Here is a 23895-nt window from a genome sequence, read left to right on the forward strand (position 1 = left end):
AAGAATGGAGAAAGGCAACAGTCTTCCCTCTGCACAAGGGTGGGCCATCTGCAGACCCTGGAAACTACAGACCCATAAGTCTCACTAGTCTTATAGGTAAAGGCATGGAAAGAATTATCATGGAGATGATCAATAGAGACATAGTAAACCTCCAGACACTGGATCCAACCCAGTTTGGTTTCGTCAAGGGCAGATCATGCCTACTCAGCCTGGTGGACTTCTTTGAGAAGGCCACAAAAGCAATGGATGAGGGCAAAATCATTCACACCTTGACCTGGCTGAGGCATTTGACACAATACCCCACTTGGGCATTGTTGACAAACTCAAGAGGTTAGGTACAAACCTGTATGTCACCCAGTGGATAGCCAGCTGGCTCACAAACAAGACCCAGGAAGTTAGAATTGGGGAGTCCACCTCTACAAAGAGGCCAGTCACAAGTGGAGTCCATTAGAGATCAGTCCTTGAACCACTCCTTTTTGGCATTTACTTCTCAGAAGTCAGGGTCAATGTCAGTGGTCTTTGGCTGACTAAATTTGCAGATAATTGCAAATTAGGAGCTGTCATTGAATCATTGAATCTCACACTGACACAGACAAGTAACTGGTGTTAGAATCATGGACTAAATCTAAATGCCAAGAAATGCATAATAGTATCCTTTGGGAAGTCATCCATCCCTGGTAACTATCATATTGACAACACACCCCTTAGAGTTGACCCAGTAGGCAGGGACTTAGAGACACACATAGATAGTAATCTAGCCTTTGATCATCATGTGTCTACAGTGGTGAGGAAATCATTCTATGCTGCAGAACCTATAAACAAAGGTATGGCATCTAAGTCCAAGGAAGTCATTGTTCCACTGTATTCAACATTCATCAGACCTGTCACTGAGTACAATGCCCCCTTTGATATGTACCTAACCAGGCACATCCAACAACTGGAATGTCCACAGATGTTCCTCACAAAAAGAATACAGGGCATAAGTAGTATGTCTTATGCAGACTGACTCAAGGCCCTATCCCTGTATTCTGTCTCCTACAGGCTTTTAAGGGGAGATCTATGCCTGGCATACAGGGCATTGTCAGACCCCACTCTGATGGACCTCCTTGCGTATCCACAAAACAAACAGTACCAGAATTACCCATTCTAAACACTTAAACCTTGCCTGTGGTATAAATGGGACCTGCTGGAGAGATAGGTATATCCCAGAAACTACCCCATCTATGGAACAGGCTCCCCATCCATGTGAAGCAGAGTTCCTCCCTAATTCAATTCAAGTGCAACTTGGACAATTGGATGGGAAAATGGAAATTCATCCCTGGTTTGGACCTATGTCTCTGATGCAAATAGGTAACATGTAAATGGTTCATCTCTCAGGCCCATGCTTACACTTATCAAGGGTATCAGAATTCGTCAGAGATTTGGGATGCATGGCTAGGCTTAAAAAGGCCCTTGTGGTCATTAGCCTAGTAAACACCTATGAACCTTTGAATATCTATTTAAAGCTTCTTCCATTTTCCATCCTTTTGTTATTTGAGTTTATATACTCTTGCAGTGTTTCATTTATTTTAATCAGCTCTGAGTACATTTGACTTATTTTTCCTCTGGGTTACTGGGAGTCATGTCTTGCACCAAAGGTGGAGCTTGCATTACTTTTTGCTAAACAACTGCAGAATTCTTCCCAGTCAGTGTTTTTTCCTCAGCATTTGTGATTGATTTTCTTTCAGGTTCTCTGAATTTCTCTTTTGCTGGCATCCAGGCAGTGCATTTACTAGCCAGTTATTGAAATTTATTCCAAAATATGAGCTTAGTACCCCTCCCTCCTGAGTTTCTGTTTTAACTCTGGGAAAGCCAAAATGAAGACATTACTCAATGTGCAGCCATCTTGGAAATTGGCTGAGATTTTCTTTGATAAACTTTTTTTATTTCTTCCTTAGACATTTCTGCATCAAAAAAATGACTTTGATCCTCCAGAAAAAAAAATATTCTGAAGAAAGCTGGATACAGCACCTTGAATCTCCCACCCGCCTCATGACATTCAGTGATTGCTAAAATAAATTTGCTTCTCTTCTGTCTGGTGTACAGTGAATAATCGTTTTCCACAAATACTTTGTCTCCAGTTTTTAGTACTTTTCCCTTCTGCCATAGTTTTGTCAGGATCAACTCTGTCTACTGTTATGATTACACCTTTACTAATATATGTCTTGGCTGCTTTTTCATGGCCAGATATGAATAATACACTTGATGTGCCCTTTCGGTTAACACATCCTTCTTTGGAATACCAGTCCAGGTGCTTATTTTTGCTTTCATAAAATAAATACAGTCTGTTCCTTTCAGTTTATCTGATACAGCAGAAAATCTCAGGCTACCTCTGCACACTATCTTCTAACTGCAATTTTTTGAAACAGCTCTTCATTAGAAGCCTTATACACAAGTAGCCTTTTGTGCATTTTAATGTCTGATTTTTGCAGTTTTATCAATTCATCTGACTAGCTAGTTAAAGATTTTTTCTATTTTTTCAGCCTTTTGTTATTTGAATTGATATATACTCCTTCAGTGTTTCATTTATTTTAATCAGCTCTGAGTACATTTGATTTGTTTTTTGTCTAAATTACTGGAAACTATCTCTTGTACCAAAGCTGAAGCTTGAACTGCTTTTTGCTGAACCATTGCAGGATTCTCCCCAGACAGTGTTTTATCTTTGCCTTTTCTGGTTGATTTTTTTACAGGTTCTTTAAATGTCTTCTTTGCTGGCATCAAAGCAGTGTACTTAGTGGCTAGTAACTGAATTTTAATCAAGTTGACAATATCACTGGCTATTATTTATCAGTTTATTTTTTTCACATTGGGAGAGCTGAAATTGACCTTCTGATCAATGTGTAGCCATCTTGGAAGTCTGGAATACTGACACAATTAATCTGTGAGCATATGAACTCCATTAAAATGAAAAATGAAAGCAATCTATTATATAAGCACAGTATTCAATGCATCAGCTTGAAGAAATTTGTTTTTAATGCAGTAGATACAGTTGAGATACAGTTCCCAGATTTGAAGAACTTTATACATTGTTCGAGTGTATGAAAATGTACTGACAGTTTTTACTGAGTGCTTTAGTTCAGGAGTTTAAACAAAAATGTGATTTAGGAATTTAATGGATCTTCATTTTAAAGGAGTCAGGAGTAAACACTATACCTCCTCACTTGTCATGAGCTCCGGATTAGGTAAGAAAATGTAATCTGTTGTGAATGAAGCATTGTCAGTTTGAAGTCTTTTATGTTGGTTTGTAAATTAAAAATCTATGGTTCATTAAACAGTTTATCATCACATTGTGTTAATATTTTCATTTGTTATAAAACAGTTTAATAAATGTCAAATGTTCTAAAATAACCTGTCGGTGGTAGGCAGTTAAACATATTGTTTAAATATTAATATAAAATTAAAAGTTAAAATACAGTAGTCCTTTATTAAAATAATTTTTATACAAGTTGGTTCACTAATGCCTGGATGTTGAGTGGCATTTAACAATAACTACCACTCTAATTCCACTTGGACCATCTGGTACTACATAGTACACAACAAAAAAAATTTTCCTAAATGAGTAGTCAGAGTTATCCATGCAAGAAATCAAACTATAGGAAGACCATAAAGGAAATGCAATAGAAGGTCACTTAGTCAGACTGGAAAAGAAGAAGGCAAAACAGACAGAAGAGTTTACAGGTCCTGTGGGAAGAATACAGAAGGGATGTGGAAAGGATTTGGTACAGTACCAGGAGGAAGGAAACCATCAGAGACAATGATAAAGGTGACACTGAAGAGGGCTTTGGTGACTGGGGACTGAATTACAAAGAGGATTAAGAGTTTTTCAGTCCCAGTCATAACATTTTCAAGCAACTTAAAACTTTAAAATGTCACTTCACAAAAATTTTCAGCTCACAAATGAATTAATGCTCTTATGTCTTCCATGTCAAACCCTACTGGCAAAATAATCTATGATGACATACCTGTTCACACTGCCATCACTTTTACTTTTTATTCTTACCACTGGTTGTCTTCTCTGTGGCTGATGAAAAGCTTCAAATGTTTGCCCTCTCAGTTCCTTTTTCCATTCTTCTGGATGTTGAGTGGCTTTGCTTTGCTGCATCTGCATAACTTCTCTTGAAACAAAAAAACCTTTTCCAGAGGTAAACCCTGAAAACTAGCTATTTCACCAGCCAAGAATACCTCTATTGTTTCCCTTCACCAGCTATTGTATGTGTTTCCAATCTTAATTTCTTTTTCCTGTAATATTCTCTCCACTGTGTTACTCCATTGTTCTTCTTCTCCTTCCTTTGGCTCTGCCTGGTGCATCAAATTTATTAGGATTTGTGTCTCCTTTCCTCCATTTTCTAACCATGTAACAGTTATTTCATCTCCTTCTCCTTCCTTCAATAAGTTTTCTTTGGCTCCTCTCTCTAGCTCTACTGCACTCTCCTCCATCTTGGAATTCCTGGAACTGCAGTTGCAGCCCTCTGGCACCACCTAGGAGCTTCAGACAGTGCTTCACTTTCTCTCCTTCAAAGAGTAGCGAAGGACCACAGGTGTTCTGTTCTAATTTCCCCTGGAAGTACAAAAAATATCACATCAGGTCTCCCCCAAAAAGGGCCATTAGCTTGGTGAGAATAACATGATCAACAAAAGATAAATGAATAAATACATAAATAAATGAATGAATGAATGAATGCATAAATAAATGCATCTAGAATGAAAGTGCAACATAAGTTGGAATTTTGCATCCCTTTAAAGTTTATGGTTATGCCCTGTCCTTCTACATAAAGAAGAACTATCTACACAAATGTTAGGTAGAATTTACACTAGTAGCAATTAGAAGCAAGAGAGAGAAATTTGAAAAGAAGGCAGGCTGAAGGAAAAAATAGGTATAAAAAATGTAAAGAAGTTTACAGAAAAGAGTTTGCATGTTTATTGGAGCAATGGGTTTCCTTCTCTACCACAGTAGAAGAGTGCACCTAACAATTTCTTTTGGGTATGGCAGGAAAATGAGAGATGAGGAAAGTAGACAGGAGTATAAGGAGATGAGGTGCATGGCAAAGAGAGAGGTGTTGAAGGCTAAGGCTAAGGCATATGAAGAGTTGTATGAAAGGTTGGACACTAAGGAGGGAGAAAAGGGCTTGTACTGATTGGCTAGACAGAGGGACCGAGCTAGGAAAGATGTGCAGCAGGTAAAGGTGATAAAGGCTAATGAGGGAAACATACTCACAAGCGAGAAGAGTGTGTTGAGCAGATGGAAAGAGTACTTTGAGGGGTTGATGAATGAAGAGAATGAAAGGGAGAGAAGGTTGGATGATGTAGGGATAGTGAATCATGAAGTACAATGGATTAGCAAGGAGGAAGTAAGGATAGCTATGAAGGGGATGAAGAATGGAAAGGCTGTTGGCCCAGATGACATACCTGTGGAAGCATGGAGGTGTTTAGGTGAAATGGCAGTGGAGTTTTTAACCAGATTGTTTAATGAAATCTTGGAAAGTGAGAGGATGCCTGAGGAATGGAGAAAAAGTGTTTTGGTACCGATTTTTAAGAATAAGGGTGATGTGCAGAGCTGTAGTAACTACAGAGGGATTAAATTGATCAGTCACAGCATGAAGTTAAGGGAAAGAGTAGTGGAAGCTAGGTTAAGAAGGGATGTGATGATTAGTGATCTGTAGTATGGTTTCATGCCGGGAAAGAGCACTACAGATGCGATGTTTGCTCTGAGAGTGTTGATGGAGAAGTACAGAGAATATCAGAAGGAGTTGCATTGTGTTTTTGTAGACTTAGAGAAAGCATATGACAGGGTGCCTAGAGAGGAGTTGTGGTATTGTATGAGGAAGTCAGGAGTGTCAGAGAAGTATGTAAGAGTGGTACAGGATATGTACAAGGGTAGTGTGACAACGGTGAGGTCTGCTGTGGGAGTGCTGGATGTGTTTAAGGTGGAGGTGGGGTTACATCAAGGATCAACTCTGAGCCCTTTCTTATTTGCAATGGTGATGGACAGGTTGACAGACGAGATCAGACAGGAATCCCCGTGGACTATGATGTTTGAAGATGACATTGTGATCTGTAGTGAGAGTAGGGAACAGGTGGAGGAGACCCTGGAGAGATGGAGATATGCTGTAGACAGAAGAGGAATGAAGGTCAGCAGGACTAAGAGAGACTATATCTGTGTGAATGAGAGGGAGGATAGAGGAATGGTGAGGATGCAAGGAGTAGAGGTGGCGAAGGTGGATGAGTTTAAATACTTGGGGTCAGTAGTTCAGAGTAACGGTGAGTGTGGAAGAGAGGTGAAGAAGAGAGTACAGGCAGGATGGAGTGGGTGGAGACGTGTGTCAGAAGTGATTTGTGACAGACGAGTACCTGTAAAAGTAAAAGGGAAGGTCTACAAGAGGGTAGTGAGACCAGGTATGTTATATGGGTTGGAGACAGTGGCATTGACAAAAAGGCAGGAGTTTGAGCTGGATGTGGCAGAGTTAAAGATGTTAAGATTTGCAGTGGGTGTGATGAGGGTGGACAGGATTAGGAATAAGTATATTAGAGGGTCAGCCCAGGTTGGAAGGTTTGGAGACAAAGCCAGAGAGGCAAGATTATGTTGGTTTGGACATGTGCAGAGGAGGGATGCTGAGTATATTGGGAAAAAGATGCTAAGGATGAAGCTACCAAGTAACAGGAAAAGAGGAAGGCCTAAGATAAGGTTTATGGATGTGGTGAGAGGGGACATGCAGGTGGTTGGTGTGACACAGCAAGATGCAAAGGACAGGAAGAAATGGAAACAGGTGATTTGCTGTGGTGACCCCTATCGGGAACAGCCGAAAGAGGATGATGATGAAAGTATTTTTTAAACTGCCCTGCAAATTATAGCAAAAGGGAGAAATCTGAAAAGAAAGCAAACTCTGGGACAAGTTTAGGAAAAAAAGATAAAAAGAGAAGCAAACAGGGATGAGTGTGTGTGTGTGTGTGTGTGTGTGTGTGTGTGTGTGTGTGTGTGTGTGTGTGTGTGTGTGTGTGTGTGTGTGTGTGTGTGTGTGTGTCCTGGAGGGTTGATTTGTGCTCTTCTACAGTGGAGTAGTAGACCTAACAATTCTTTTTGTATTTTCTCAGACTGGAGAAGTAAATCTGTGTATTTTAGTTAAAGTATTTACTTAAACTAATTCCCAAAGGTGCATTACTTTGCATGCATACCTGCAATATCCTGTTATGTGAAAGATACTCTCCTATTTTTAAGTTCCAAGCAATTACAAATGACAAGTCTTCCCTTTCACACTGAAATGTATTACAGCTTTCTCACACATTTCATGGCACACATGTAAAATGTATTTATCTGCTTCTTGGAAAACTTTTGCAAAGAAGCTGTTAAACTTAATGCGTAACTACTAATGTTTAAACATAATGACTCAATCTTCTGTCTCACATTGATTCAGAAAGGTGATCATGAGGTGTGCCATTTCCGATTCATAGGCAGCCCTATCTCGGTGCTGTAGCATAAAGGTGTGCAGCATTATGGTGGGGCTATCTCTGTAGGCATGTTAAATGCTATCAAGACATTCTGGGGGAGTGGTTTATGATAATTAATTATGTTATTTCCAGAAATGTCTGTGGTTATGCATTTACACCAATTGGCTGCATAATGAACATTGGCCAACTGTATTAATGAAAAAATGTCCAAACACTTGTGTTAAGGGTTATGTTTTACAACACTATCCCACCGGATCCACAGTAGCAAGGGCCACCCAAACCCTGGCCAAGACCCAGCACATGGGGATTTTATTCTATATCATTGAATAAATCTGCTGATGTTTTGTTCATCCTCATGAATATTCACATGGGAGTTCTGCAGGAAAAACACAGGACTGGATACATCGGCAAAGTTTTACAGGATCATTTCTTAATACACAATCTCAGTAACTAATGTGAACACTGGCAGGCACTCCTGCCATGGCAATTTCTGTGCAAAATGACCAGTGGGGTAGTGTTGTAAAATAAAGCCGTGTTCACCCATCTCTGTAGAGGATCAGTGCCAGGGAGTTTAGTGGACAGTCAGTGTTGCAGGGTGGGTGCATGAGTATTTGTGGGGTTGCATGTATGAGTGCAAGTAGAGCTATAGTGGTGTAAGAATGTGTGTGTGTGTCTATTGGTGAATGTGAGGTTGATCAGGTAGGGAGCTGTATTTGTATGGCTTTGAGTGAGTGTATGTGTGTGTGTCAGTGCATGTCTGTGTGTCTGTTTGTTTTGTGTGTGTGTGTGTGTGTGTGTGTGTGTGTGTGTGTGTGTGTGTGTGTGTGTGTGTGTGTGTGTGTGTGTGTGTGTGTGTGAATGACAGCAAGACCATAAGATCAAAACTTCAAAACATCTAAAACTCATAACATCGAATCTCACAATATTGAAAACTACAAAGCAAATATAAATAACATTCCCTCCACCTATAACAGCACAAAATGAAAAAACACACTTTTTACTATGTTTCTACAGGGGGGCAAGCCCCCCTGCACCCCCCAAGTGGGGGCCTCTGCCCTCCCCCCCAAATATACCAACTCCGAGATTGCACTACAGTGGGAAAAAGTTAATTTCCTAACCCCACTGTATCGCGATCACCATAAGGAATGTACACATGATGTCTAAATCAATAGCATTATGGCCTAAAAACACGTACAGAGTGGCATAATAAACACTATATATAGATTAACAGAATAAACTATAACATTTACATGTTTGATGATACACTACTCAATTTTATACATTTTCAATGTGAAATTTGATGCTATGAGTTTTAGATGTTTTGAATTTTCGATCTTATGGTCTCACTGTTTTGAAATTAGATGCTATGAGTTTTCGACGTTTTGAAGTGAAACCATATATGAACTTCTGACAGGTTGCCTATCTGTAACAGCTGATACTTAGACTGAACTGTCAACCTTTGCCTCAGACTAATGCTGTCTTTATAATGGAACAGATGTGTCATAACACCGAAGAAAATATTATGAGATATCAAATAAAGCAAAATAGCATGTAGACAGAGTAACTGCAGAATCAGATACAGACAGGAAAAACAAAAGTAATGCCTAACTTATGTTCTTCTTTGCCAGTAACATTATGAGGCTGGATGAAAAATAAGTAAAAGCAATTTGTATCAAGTAAAAGTATAACATTTGGGTGGAATTATTCACTTTAGACATGTCTGAGTGTTAAACTTGAAACAGTTACATCTGCTCATGTTCAGATGTGTCGCTGAAAGTTACATTTTCTAGCTATGATGTGAAGCTGGTCATTTATAACTGACTGATAGCAGACTGATAGCATGCAATTATCTATGTTTAAGACTTTTTATTGGCTACGTGACTACAGTCTGTGCTCTACCTATTATTGTGTTGCAGAAGTAGTAAATATCTGAGGTGTATTTACTACCCTTGCTAAAACTGCCTACATAGTGTAAAATATGATGAGATGATAGCAGCAGGTAATACTGCAAGATTTCACAGAAAGCCAAAATTGTTTGCACATAAGCTGATACTTACTCTGGCTCTCTGAGGCTGGTTCATGGTTGAAAAGTTCAGTGGATTAAATTACTTAGCCAGTTATAAGTAAATAAATAAACTGCAAAAACAGGTTCGAGCAGAAGACAGAGGAATTAATACTGAAACTGATTTTAATTTGTATTTAGCACTTCAAATGTTAGAATAAAAATAAGGAAATAAGTTTATGATAATATTGGCATTTAAAAGACAACCACACCCACAGACTCAAAAAAACATGTTTATTTCATCATGGTTTGGTGTTTTCTACATTTTAACACCACTCTGGGACTATTTAGAGCTTTTTAGATATTTTTATATGCAATTTCTGGCTCTGACCACATGGGGTCTAGCATATTGAAATAATTCTGATTGTTTAGTCGGCCTCTAAGTATCCCAGAATGCATTATTTGCCTCCAAAAAATTGCATCAGATCTGCCACATTTTCCCAAAAGCTCCTGTCATTCCACTGTTTTTAGAGGCATTCACTGCTGTGTTATAGTCACCTACTTTTGGTTAAAATGTTATCCTTTTTCAATGGCTACTTCAAACACAAGCAGTGCAAATGCTACAGAACAGAATTGAAAAGTGCATTTTATTGCTCTTTCTTCTTAGAAATGCTAACTTGATTTCTTTTGTGAAGGCTGAAATCTAGTTCTTCAAGGTATCTCCCCTCCCCCTTCACACCTACCTTCCCTAGCTGTCAAAGAGCTAAGTGTAATTTGACCCATTATCTGCATGTGATTGACACTGCGGTGGTGGTGCTGCGGTAGCGTTGTCGCCTCACAGTTAGACGCTGCCCATTCGATTCTCAGATAGAGCGTCTTCTATGTGGCGACATGCGTGAATGGGCGTTCCTTCATTGAAGGTTGTGAGTTAGGCCTGGCAAGCCAGCACATAAAAATCTACTGCCAATCATTAGCGGACCGGAGTTCCGCTGTGGCAACCCCTATCCGGGAAAAGCCAAAAGACACAACAACAATCTGCATATGATTGACAGTTCACAGCAGGTGACCAGACTAATGTACTGTTTTCTTGTCAGCCTCTCCTTCCTTACAGTGGAAGATTTTTTTTTGTTGCACTCCTCCTGTCAAATTTAGAATCAAGATCCATAGCACTGGGAATAATCGCTGTTTTGCAAAGCATCAAACTCCCACTTATTTTTCCTTCCTGTTTGGTTAAATAGCTAACAAAGGATGCACTATAAACACAAAATACTTCACAGACTTGCATGACAGCACCCACATGCTTTTTTAAGTGGTAATTTAAGAAATTTACGGTATTGCATACTTCTTGTAATCTGATGTAGTGTTGTTGATTAATTGTGGCAGACATCTGCTTCTTATGTAAAAACATGGAATTAATGTCTACGCATGGTCATTGCAAATTTATACTCTTAGTTTTTGCAGCTGTTACTGTGCTTCTGCCTGCACTTGGTCACATATCGGTAGGGCTCTTCAGAAAAGTGAGATTATAGTTTGACATTTTTTGCTAGGTTAAGAGTGGGCTGAGCAAGGCAGCTCTGACATCACAATGTGGGAGGTGCACTGGCTCTTCTATACAGTATGTAAATCAGGCGGGGATTACATCACTTTGGGGGAAGAAATGTCCCGTTAGCTAGAGCAAGAGCTCTGGCAGATGTGACATCATCATTTCAGAGCCAGCTAGAGGTTTTTCAACTTGGTTTTCAAGTGAAAGTAAAACAGTGCAAAAAGGTAGGAAGCCTAACAGGGAAAACAGTTGAGTGGATTAGTTTTTAAAGCTGCATGGGTGATTTTTTGAGGCTGTATCAATGACCAGGGACTAAAAGAGACAGCAGGTTGAGCAATCTGCTTTAATATCCCATTGTTGTGCTGTTGTTTAAAAGAAGATGTGTTCATGCATTGACTACTGTGACGATTAACCCACCTGATGTCACTCCCCGGTTATGGCATGGTATCAGTGACAGACAGGACATGACTACTGCAGTAATATAACTGTCAGGTATACCAACAGCTTTGTAGTGTCCTTATGCCTGAGTATTTAGTAATGTTGCTATATAAATGCAAAATTACTTTATGTAGCAGTAGAGAACACTTGAATGTCATAGGTGATGACACCATGTATTTAGAGTGATGAGTTTTAAAATGTTATTTAGTGAAGAGAGTGAGAATCATTATGTAGAAAAGAGATACAAAAACTATAATCCTGTCCCTGGAAACAATGTAATAGTGTGAAAATGTGCCAAAATTGTATTTAAGGGTGAGGGGATTTCATTAGTATTTTAATGCAATTACTATTAGAGATTATGACTGACTTTTACATGTTTCTAAAAAAAGACATACCCTGAGGTTCAGAAGGTCTCACTGCAGTGCAAAATACTTGAATAGAGACATGGAGGAATTTTGCTTTACATGAAGAAACTTCCCATGACGATGAAGCAAACTTCTCTCCCACTCTGTTCAAGTGTAACTGCAATTTATGTATGAGAATGAGGTAATTTGATCACAAATCAATCACATTTGAAGTAGCTATAACACCTGAACCTCTCTTAAGTGAAATCAGTCTAAAAATGTCCAACAAAGCTAATTATAGCCTCCTAAGGGATGGCATAATAACTTCCAAACTCCTGTTCCTACAGATGACATTGACAACAATACTAAGGTATACATAAGATGTCCAAGCACGTATACAAATGTATCGACACAGCTGTACCTGATAGGATCAAAACAAGATCCTGAAGAAAAGCAAGCCTCCCTGGTGGACTCTAGCATTAATATGTTATATAACAAGAGGAAGAAGTTGCTGCAAAGAATAAAAATGAGAGGTCCCTCCCAGCACTGGAAGAACACCCTCCTCTGCTTGAACAAATAAGACAACTTGTAAAATCCTCTAAGGGCAACTTCAAAAAAAATTAGCAACCATAGCTAAGGATGACCATAAGGCATTCTTCAGTTATATTCATAACCTAAAAGTTAGGATCCAGACATGTGCTGAACTAGCTGTGGATGGCATTACACACCCTGATCCTGTGAAAATAGCTAACCAGTTAGCTGACAGGTTTGGTAAAAATTTCACCCCCTTGTTCCCTCCAAGCATTCCACAAAGCGTTCCCTCTACATCTCCTCCACCTTGCATCTCCAAAGAACAAGTCATTAATGCTCTCTCCAAAGCCAAAAGCACAGCCTCTGTGGGACTGGATGGCATCCCAGGTTGCCTTTTAAATAGTCTAAAACATGAGTTAGCAACTCCATTAGGTACTGTCTTCAACCACAGCCTGAGTACTGGTTTTGACTCTGCTGAATGGAAAACAGCAACCATCATCACCTTCATAAAGATGGTACAGCAACAGATCCTGGGAATTACAGACCCATAAACTTAACCAGCTTTATCTGTAAGGCCATGAAATGAACCATCATGGACCTTATAAATAAGGATATAGGTCATCTCCAAACCCTTGATCTGACATAGTTTGGTTTTGTCAAAGGAAGGTCATGTCTGTCAAATCTGATGGACTTCTTTGAAAATATTACCAGAGCCATAGACAAAGGCAAATCTGTGCGTACAACCTACCTTGAGTTAGTCAAGGCCTCCAACACAATCCCACATTCGGGCATCTTTGATAAAATGTCCCAGTTGAATATCAGCCCTTATGTCATCAGGTGGGTTGCTAACTGGCTCACCAACAAATCACACTCAGTCAAAGTTGGGGACCTTACCTCAACCAGCAGACCTGTCATGAGTGGAGTTCCGCAGGGGTCAGTGCTGGGTCCCCATTGTTTGGAATATATTTCTCAGAAGTTCAGGCCTAAACATAGGGGCTGTGGCTGACTAAGTTTGCTGACGACTGCAAATTAGGTGCAATCACTAAATCTCCAAATGATGTCAATAACTTCAAGATAGACTTACACAAATCAATGAGTGGTGCCAAAGCCATGGACTCAAACTCAGTGCTAAAAAATGTATTATCATTCCCTAATACCCTATTAACAACTCAGTAGTGAGAGACTTGAGGACGCAAGTTGACTGTAGCCTAACCTTTGACCACCATTTGTCTACTGTGGTAAGGAAGGCATTCTACGCTGCACACTTCCTTAGCAAAGGCATTGTCTCAAGAACGAAAGAGATCATAACTCCTCTGTACTCGACCCTCATCAGCCCAATAATTGAGTACAATGCACCCTTTGGTATGTACCTTACCAGGCACCTGCAGAAACATGAGATACCTCAGAGATTTCTAACAAAGAAAATTCAGAGACTCCAGCACATGTCATACACTGACAGACTGAAGTCACTGTCACTGTACTTAGATATGTCTCTCAGAGGTTGACACTTCTCTGGAATAGGCTACCAAGTCACATCAAACAGAGCCCCTCTATGACCCTGTTTAAGCATAGCTTGGATGACTGGATGGGAAACCATAAATTCCTGCAGGGCATTTCACCTATGACTCTCCCAGATATCGGTGTCATTGCTAAGATCTTGAGTTTAGGCAAGAGCATTTATATTGGGTTTCTCTAGTATTATATTGGGTACACATGTCTAGGCTTATAAAGACCTTTGGGTCAATAGCCTAGTAATCACCTATGAAACTGTGAATCTGTAATTTATCCCAGGACTGCTTCCAGTACTACTTATGGAGAGATTTAGCATATAAATGCTCTTTCCTACAATATGGCCAATATAAATTCTCAAGGATGTTACCCTAGAAGTAAGTACTATCTTACTCAGAACTAATCAGTATCCTACGGGTAGTGTATGATTATAGTCTTTGGAATTGGGTAAGGCTAATTTGAACTAATGGGATAATAGGCTAGGCTTTAAATTGCCTGCAAGGGCAGTTAGCCTTTTGTTCACCCATAAACCTATAAGAAGCCTTTACTAAGAAGCTTTCTGCATTTATGTAAGCCCTTCTGATTCAGATATTAGTGGCATTCCACTGGAGGGGGCTGTAGCACAGAGAGTAGTCTCAATGGGCAATCTGCATACTAATGCTGTGGTCCAAGGGACTGGTTAATGCTAATTAGCCATGTAGTCTTCCCAGAAATGGTTATGTCTCCAGCATATGTCAGCAGAGAGATTCAGAGAATTGTTCTGCTATGTTATTTTTTTTCACTAGAGGGAAAAAGCGAATGCCATCCTTTAATGATGTTCACCCATTCAATCCTATGGGAGTAGTTTCTGTACAGGTAAGTGTAGTGGAGCAGTCAATGTGTGTTTGTATATGCACACACATGTGTGTGCATATGTGTGGCAGTGTGTGCTTGCTTATCTGTAGGGGCATGAATGTAACTGAATGAATGTGTCTGTATCTGGCTGGCTGGCTGGCAGCACTATGGGAGATATGTAGGGGAAGTGTGTGTGTGTGTGTGTGTGTGTGTGTGTGTGTGTGTGTGTGTGTGTGTGTGTGTGTGTGTGTGTGTGTGTGTGTGTATGTGTGTAGAAGGGTGTCTATGTTACTGAAATATGTCGGCTGGTAGTGAAAACACTAGTGTAGTCTTGTCTGACACTGCAGTGTTTGATTCAGAGACATGGTAATGAGCTGCTAATGACATGTATCTCTGTGTGGCTTTACCATGTCTCTGAATCAGAGATTCTCTCCTTTGCTCAACTGACCATTCCACAATGACCAATTAGCATGGACGAAGAGAATCTATCTGAATTCTGGTTATACTGTAGCACTCCATACCCCCAATAGTTATTACTTTTTAAATGCATTTTGTATATATTACCACATTTTCTCTTAGCATCTAAAATGAAGCATTTCTTATAGAAATGTAAGATTGTCCAGAGCAAACCATACCATCAATCAGTACAAACGTCTAACTTTCATTTTATTCCAAAACAAACCATCTGCTTTCTAAAACTTTTTAAAGACCAACAGCACTGTTAATTTCAGTTTGTCAGATTCTCCTTAACATATCCCCCACTATCCCCCAACAGGCATCATTGACAAACTCACCCAACTAGGCATCAACCCTTATATCGTTTGATGGGTCACTAACTTGCTCACTCATACAACTCATATAGTTAAAATAGGGGAATCCACCTCCAACAGCAGACCTGTAACCAGTGGTGTTCCACAGGGATTAGTCCTGGGATCTCTACTGTTTGAAATCTATTTCTCTGAAGTACAAGCAAAAACTAAGAGTCTGTGGCTGACAAAGTTTGTTGATGACTGAAAACTGAGAGTGGTCATAGAATCTCCAAATGATGTCATCATCCTAAAAGAGGGTCTTACACAAACAAATGATTGGTGCCAAAGTCATTGCCTTAAACTCAATGCAAAAAATGTATTATCATTCCTTTTGGTAAAAGTGATGTTCCTGCTAACTACCACATCAATAACAACACCTTAAGTACACACACAGTGGTGAGAGATCTGGGCACACAGGTTGACAGCAACCTTACCTTTGACTACCAAACTTTACTTTACAGTAGTAAGAAGGACATTCTATATTGCTTATCTCTAAGTAAGGGCATTGCTTCCAGAAAAAAAAAGAAGTTAAAACCTTCCTGTACTCTTCCCTCATCAGGCCAATAATTGAGTACAATGCCCCTTTTGGTATGTACCTTTCTAAGCACCTGCAGCAACTGGAGAAACCACAAAGGTTCCTCACAGAGAAAAATTCAAGGTCTTCGTCATGGGTCCTATGGGGATCATCTGAAATTACTGTCACTTTACTCTGTTTCATACAGACTACTCAGAGGTGATCTGTGCCTGGCATATAAGGCAATCTCTGACCCTGCATTATTGGAATTGCTTCATATCCGAAAGTCAAATGGTACATGGGTTACTCACTCTAAAGACCTTAACCTGGTATGTGACATTAATAAAACCTGCTGGAGGGACAGATTTGTCTCCCAGAGGTTACCACACCTTTGGAACAGACTCCCACTTCATGTCAAACAGAGTGCCTCATTGGCCCTCTTCAAACGCAATCTGGACGATTTGATGGGTGATGGTAAATTCACCCCAGGGGTTCCACCTGTGTCCCTCTTGGACAGGGGCAATAGGTGCTGATCATGAAAATAAGGGTAAGAACTTGGCTATGCTTGTAAGGGCCCTAGGGCCATTAGCCTGGTAACTTCCTATGATCCTATGATGCAGAAACAGTGCTATATCTAAATCAAATGTGTATATAAATTCATACATTACTTTATATTACCATGAGTGAATGTTTCATGAAATGTATTTGCCTTAATTTTGTATATTAAATTAAATCTGTATTAAGCTGTCTATAAAAATAACCATGAAAGTCTTGTAAAGTCAGTGCATTTCCTGCTGCTTTATAAGCTATTCTGCCCATAAAAATGTGCGTAGATTGAAGCGCTGTAGCAGCATGCCTTTTTAACTGCCAACAGCTGACAATTAGCTGCCACCAGCTCCTCTCCTTATTCCCTGGGTCTACCAAACCCACCTTAGCCTCCCAAAGGCTCTGTCTGACCCTTGTTTGGGGCTGGTGAGGAGATCAAGGATTTTGGTACCTTTTTGGAGTCCCACCAGATCCATGTAAAAGACTGGTGACAAAAACATCTTAAAGAAGTATGTACAAGATGTTTGGCCAGTGTACAGGGTACGTTCAGTATGAGCACATTTCTGATGAAGAAATGTGAAAAGCTTGTGCAGAAGAATTCATTATAAAAGAGTAATAAGTTTAAGACAAAAGAGCCAAAAGTAGTTGAGGGGAATGCTTGAAGCCCTTACCAGAATACTGTCACTGAATCTTTCTTCCAAAACCATTAACTTGCCTGTTAATCTGCATTTTTTGATTTTCCAACCTGTACACATGCATGTGATGATGAATTGCTAATACAAAAACAAAGAGCATTGATCTATTGATCTAGAGTTGTTCACAGTACTGCCTTGTATAATGTCAACAGCAATATATCCAGTCTTTGTAAATGGTACCCTGAGTTAATAGAGACAACAAGAATGCGGTACTTTGCCCTGTTCTTATTTATTTGAGGTTTATGGATGTTTTCAATTTCAACATTGCCATGGTTTGGGAAGCTGTATAAAATTAGCAAACATGTGACATTCACATCCCAAAATCAATCTCAGAGTCATTCACAGTTCAGTTCTGGCATCCAGGAATTGTGGAAGCATTTTATGAGTGGATATATCATGAAAAACGATAGTTTTACTTCCTCCACCTGAAAGGAAAGCCCAGTGACTGATATGGGAAACCAGTTTCCATGCGCATAATAGTGTTGTTAAATGACACATAGGAAAATGACAGCTGGATAAAAGAAAACTATGTCTGGTTATTTAAAATAGAATTTAGTATGAAAAATTAGACAAGTTTGGTTAAAGGTAGTGAAAAATGTAGGTGGGATATGCCATTCAGACAGCAGACAAACCTAACTAGTATCAGAAGGAAATTATATTTCACTTCAGACAAAATACGGGTTGTTTACATGGAATCTAAACATGATAGTTTAGGATATCACATGCAGATTCCCAGCGTGCACTAATGCAGTAAGAGCACAGCAAAAACATTTCATGGAATGGCAAATAGCCTTCAATACACACAAGGGGCATCAAGTAAAGTGAGCATGGTATGACACCCTCTTAGATTATGTTGAAAAGTTTTCAGGCATACTAAATACAGTTGATATCCACATCCCAAGCTCTAAGTTCTGTCAAGTAGCTCCTGGGGCAACAGAAGCTAAATAGCCTTGACTCCAACTGCAATGCAAAGCCTAAACTGAATGTTTAGCAAAATATAACAACAAATGTATTAATTCCCCTTCAGAATATTTAAATGTAGGGTGTTTCATCATTGTATGCATAGCCCTACAGAAGGAAGTGTATACAAATGCCAAAATATGTTTATAGAGTCTCCCGAGTGGCCTTTGTCCAAGAAAGCAAGGTGGAGACTGGCCAATTACATCAGAATTTGCTTGGAAACATAATTCCTGGTGAGAAGTAGGTTGGATGAAATGCCACAGAGGGCATAACAGGACTGCACCACTGGGTCATTAATTCCCATTAATGGTGGTAGTGTCAGGAAATTGTTAAAAAGGTCAAAATTGGATTAGCTGATGATGTCCCAAAGACACACATACACACACACACACACACACACACACACACACACACACACACACACACACACACACACACACACACACCAGATGACAGTGAGGTGGCATGTTTTATAAAAAACAAATACAATAACAAAAATGGATACAGGAATATATGGTAGAATGAGTGCTGACCATATCTGTCCACATGGTTGGTTTACAGCATTGTTGGGACTATGATAAAAAGTAGTGTAGTTTGATTACTGAAAAAGTATACAGCTAAAAAGTAATGAATTCAGCTTGCATGTATCTTGATCAGGATGCATAACTTCCTGTACATTAAATTGTACAGTATCATGGTTTCTCTAGACAGAGTCGGGTCTATTACAAGCACCCCTGTCCAGGCAATTGAATACCACTACCCCACAGCCAGGGCCTTGGATGTTTTGCATCTCACACAGCTGGCTATTCATGCCTGAACTTGGCTACATGTTCAGGCGAAGTGCAGCAGCTGTGGGTAGAAGGTGGAGCTGCCACATTTTGCTCAAACACAGTAACCAAGTTCGGGCAAGGTTAGTCTGGCAACCATGAGAAGGAAGTGGGAGGAGGTGTGAGAGTGAGTTAGGGTGGTGTCCCGCTTCAAGGCCAGACTGTTTGAAACATTACCAGTGGTATGGCAATTGATGTGTTGGGTTTCTAGCCCTGTAATCTACTACCCTTTAAAGAAGAAAGCTATGTGAAATTGGAGAATTCTACCAGCTTTCCTTGGGAAGTTTGTGTGTGTGTGTGTGTGTGTGTGTGTGTGTGTGTGTGTGTGTGTGTGTGTGTGTGTGTGTGTGTGTGTGTGTGTGTGTGTGTGTGTGTGTGTGTGTGTGCAGGTAATTTTTTGAAAGGTAGTTACCATGGGTAAGAAGCACTGGAAGACACTCTGATGTACAAGAAGAGCAGTGAGAAAGGGGCCTAGGGGTTCTAGACCAGAGAAAATACAACTCTACAAATGGTCAGTGTGTAGTCCTTCTATGAGTGTGGATGCTGGAAGCAGATACCGAGAGAAGCAGTACATATTATCTTTAAGCAGGTTGCTTTGGTGACTTAGTTATTGAAGAAGATTTTTTTGTGTATTTTTCTTTTCTAATTTAACCTATTGGGTACCAGTGGCATAATATGAGAAGCCATCCCTTTGGTAGCTATCAGACAATAGACAGAGGCAGCTCCTAAGTGCTTTATGGTATGCATGGTCCCTTTAAATTATCTATGTTATGGTCACAGTTATTCTCATTAGGGGAAATATATGGGATGAGTATGGCCAATCTAACACCAAATAGGATATGTTAATTTGAGCACCAAAAGGGAGACTGGATAGGCTTAAAATGGCCTGCAAGGGCAACTAGCCTAGTACTTACCTATGAACCTCGGAATCTAATATTGTTTGATAACCTTACAGATGTTTCCTTGGCTTGTTCCAGTAATGCCAAAGTCTGATGTCCACTTTCATTGTAGATCTCATGAAAATGATTAAGTATCTTGATATTTTTAACCATTTCATGCAACTGGTTTTCTTAGTGTAAATGAGGAACTAGCAGTGTATAAGGCCTGTATGTCAGGTTAAGTTTCTACATATTAAAATGTGTTCCCAGACGGTGATAGTCAATATCTTCACAAAAAATCTTGGATACACTCATCTTCAGAATGTGATCACAAGCTAGTAGCTCATGACACACTGCCTCTTGTTGTAATTGGCAAGTGCTCTAACTCCACTAGCCCAATCCTTGTGAATTACCCCACTCTCATCCCTAACCCTTAAATCCCCAGCCATTTACTAAACCTGAAACTTCACCCCCTTCCTAATCCTATAGTCTCCAATTCCTCCCCAGCCCTAAAACTTCACTTCTACTTCCTAACCTTAAATTACCCTACTACCCTTCTGTTCTCTAAACCAAAAACTCCCTACCTGCTCCCTAAAGTCCCTGATCACTCCCTAAACCTAAAACTCCCCTCCAACTCCCTATCCCTAAACTGTCTTCAAGGTCCCTAAACATAAAGTCCCCAATTGCTCACTAACCCTAAAACTTCCCCTTTTGCTCCCAAAACTTAAAACTGTCTTCCTGATTCCTAAACTACCCTACTATTACTTAAACCTAAAGTTCCCCCTCCCTAAACTTAAATCCCCTCACATTCATTGCCCGCCAAAATTTGCCATCCTATATTCCTAAATAATACCCAACTCCTCAGATAAAAAAATAATAGATACTAACCACAAGCCTTTAAAGTGAATAAATAAAATCTTTAATTAGGCAATAAAATAAGTTAAGACATTACCGATACAGATTAAATTTGTACAAGTACATAATGCACAAGAAACAGAAAAACAGTAATCAGTTACACAGACAGAAATACTTAAAGGAAAATGTATCTAATATTAGCTAAATAACCTGACTGACTAAATCTAGCTAGGATAAATACTGTCTATAACTGTTCTAAGTAAAAAGAAATAATAATAATAATCTTGAAAAGCCTCTTGCATTTTTCACAGCAACTTATATAGATTCTGTTATCATAGTCATACAAGCAAGACTAACTACTCTACTTTGATTTCAGCTTGTATGTATGTGTGTGTGCGTGCATATGGTTTACTATAAAAATTACAAAATAAAAAAAAAATGTCGTAATTAAATGTCGAGATGTATTGTCGAATCTGCAGATTTTCAACTGTTCCAAAAGTTGAAATTCTGCAATAATTGCCGAAAAAGTCAAATTTGCCATTTTTACAACAATTAATGACAGTGTCACCCTTGCTATAAATCCCTAATGCCTACAAGTAACATCCCATTTTTGCAGGGGTCATGTCTCTTGCACCCCCCTGTGGAGGGCTGTGCCCTCCACACATCCCCAACTATATATTCAAACTCTGAGATCGCACTGCAGTGAGGAAAGGGATGTATTTCCCTAACTGCACTGTACCGCGATCTCTGTACATCCCTTCAAATTTATATTAGTGAATGCACACGACATTCGCTAATATAAACGTTCGAACATTCAGAATGCACTCATATGAAATATTCAAACATCTGTAGTTCAAATTGTTCATAGGTGTACATTTTGACGTCAAGATTTTAATAGTAAACTTATATATATATATATATATATATATATATATATATATATATATATATATATATATATACACACACTGAAAAAACTCTTTAAAATTCAACGAAGAACTGAAACAATATCCAAAAAACTTTGTAAAAATCAGAATTCTCCGATCCAATAGCAATGTCGAAAAAACACACTGAGAGCCAGTAATTAGTGCTTTCAGCCATTTTAATATGTTGAACTTCTTCAGAATAATATACAATTACAATACAATACTGTATACATAACCAAAGTAATGGTGAAATGACAAGTCATACTGTAGACCAGTTTAGGAAATATAACTCATGAATTATGTAATAAGAACCCTGTTGAAGCAAGACATTCCACTAACTGAATTATGTATAATGTATTTAGAACCCTGTTCAAAAGTAAACAAAGCCTACCACTAGTAAATGTGTAGTTAGTTGTGCCATTTCAAAAAACATTTAATGTTTAAACTTTCATTTAGTCCAGGTGGGGCATTAGCATTTAACCTTAGTTGCCATCTTAATTCTTTAACCTCCAATAAAGTATTTCTATCCCCAAAAAACATATGAACATAATCAAGCACAATGAATTTAAATCCTGTAGACAAAGGACATATATGACAGTGTTTAGCTAGGGCATTACTAAAATCATATTTTCTTATAGCCGCACAATGCTCCTTGATTCTTGTAGACAGCTTGCGTATTGTTTTACCAATATAAAATGCTGAACACAATGTGCAGATAGCTGCATAAACAACATTGTCTGAATTGCAGTCAAAATATGTAGTATACTGTATTTTAAAATTATTATGTTTAAAAGTATATGAGGCACCTTTTATAATATTCTTACAGGCATGCATTTTCCACAAGCAAACATCCCTTTATTACTGTGAATGACAGGGGGTGTAACAATAAATTGAGTGTCTCTATTTTCAAATAGAGAACGTAAAGATTTAAATTTTTTATGTGTAAAAACAGGACCTAGCCCTAATTTGTTGTCAACCTCTTGGCTGGAGGTAAGAATATCCCAGTTGTTATAAAACACTTTCTTAATAGCTATAGAGTTCCTCCAAATAGGAACTGAGAAACTAGTGAATCTATCTATAGAGTTATGTGTAGAAAGAGAGTGTCCTGAATTATGTATTTGAGAAATGTACTGATAGGTGCAGGACAAGGGAGAAGTCTGTGATTCAAACATAGTATTGCTTATATCACTTATAGTGTTACTACGCTCATTGGTCACAAGGGGAGTAGTCTGTATTTCATTCATAGTATTGGTTGTATTTTTCTTCGGAGTGAAGCCTTTTAAAAGAATAGGAGGATAATTAGTGTGCCTTAAAAAGACTACATCTTTAACAATAGAATTCAGTAAATCAGTAGGGTAACCTCTCTCTATAAGAAAGGAACTAAAAACATCACATTCATGTAGGAAAAACATTATCATCAGAAATAATCCTAGACAATCTGATGTACTGACCTCTGGCCATATTACCTTTCATAAATAGAGGATGCATACTGCAGAAATGTAAATAATTATTTCTGAATGTCTTTTTCCTAAATATAGTAGAGTTCCAAGTTAAAGAATTTGTATCAATAGAAATAAGCACATCTAAAAAGTTTACTTGCTTTCCAAAAGCTGAAATCTTAAACTTTAGAAATGGAATACTATCAGATAAGGAATTAATAAATGTAAACAAATCAGACTCACATCCCTTCCATACAAAAAAGAGGTCATCAATGTAACGTCGGTACAGAAGAATATTATTAAAACCAGGTAAATATACTAGAAAGTTACATTCCCACCAGGCTAATACTACATTTGCAAAGGCAGGAGCTAGTTTAGCCCCCATAGCTACACCTTTAGTTTGATGAAAAAATCTTACCATCAAAGTGAAAAAAATTGTTAGTTAATACTAGAGAAGTTAGGGAGCAAATCATGTTAATTTTTTCCTGTGAGAAGGTGGTAAATTTTGATAAATAATTTCTTAAGTATTCTATGCCTATATCATGAGGAATGTTAGAATACAATGATTCAATGTCTAAAGTAACTAAAATAGTATGTTCATCAGTAGGAGGGTTGAGAAAAAGGAGATTAAGGAAATCCCATGAATCCCTTAGAAAATAGGGTGAAACTTGTACTAAAGGGTTTAATACCAAATCAATAAATTCTGCTATACCTTCTGTCTTAGTTTTCTTGTTCGACACTATGTGTCTAAAAGGAGAATTAA

This window comes from Protopterus annectens, chromosome 14.part0, assembly GCF_019279795.1.
Source record: "Protopterus annectens isolate FY-2018-M chromosome 14.part0, PAN1.0, whole genome shotgun sequence".
In the NCBI taxonomy this organism is placed as follows: Eukaryota; Metazoa; Chordata; order Ceratodontiformes; family Protopteridae; genus Protopterus; species Protopterus annectens.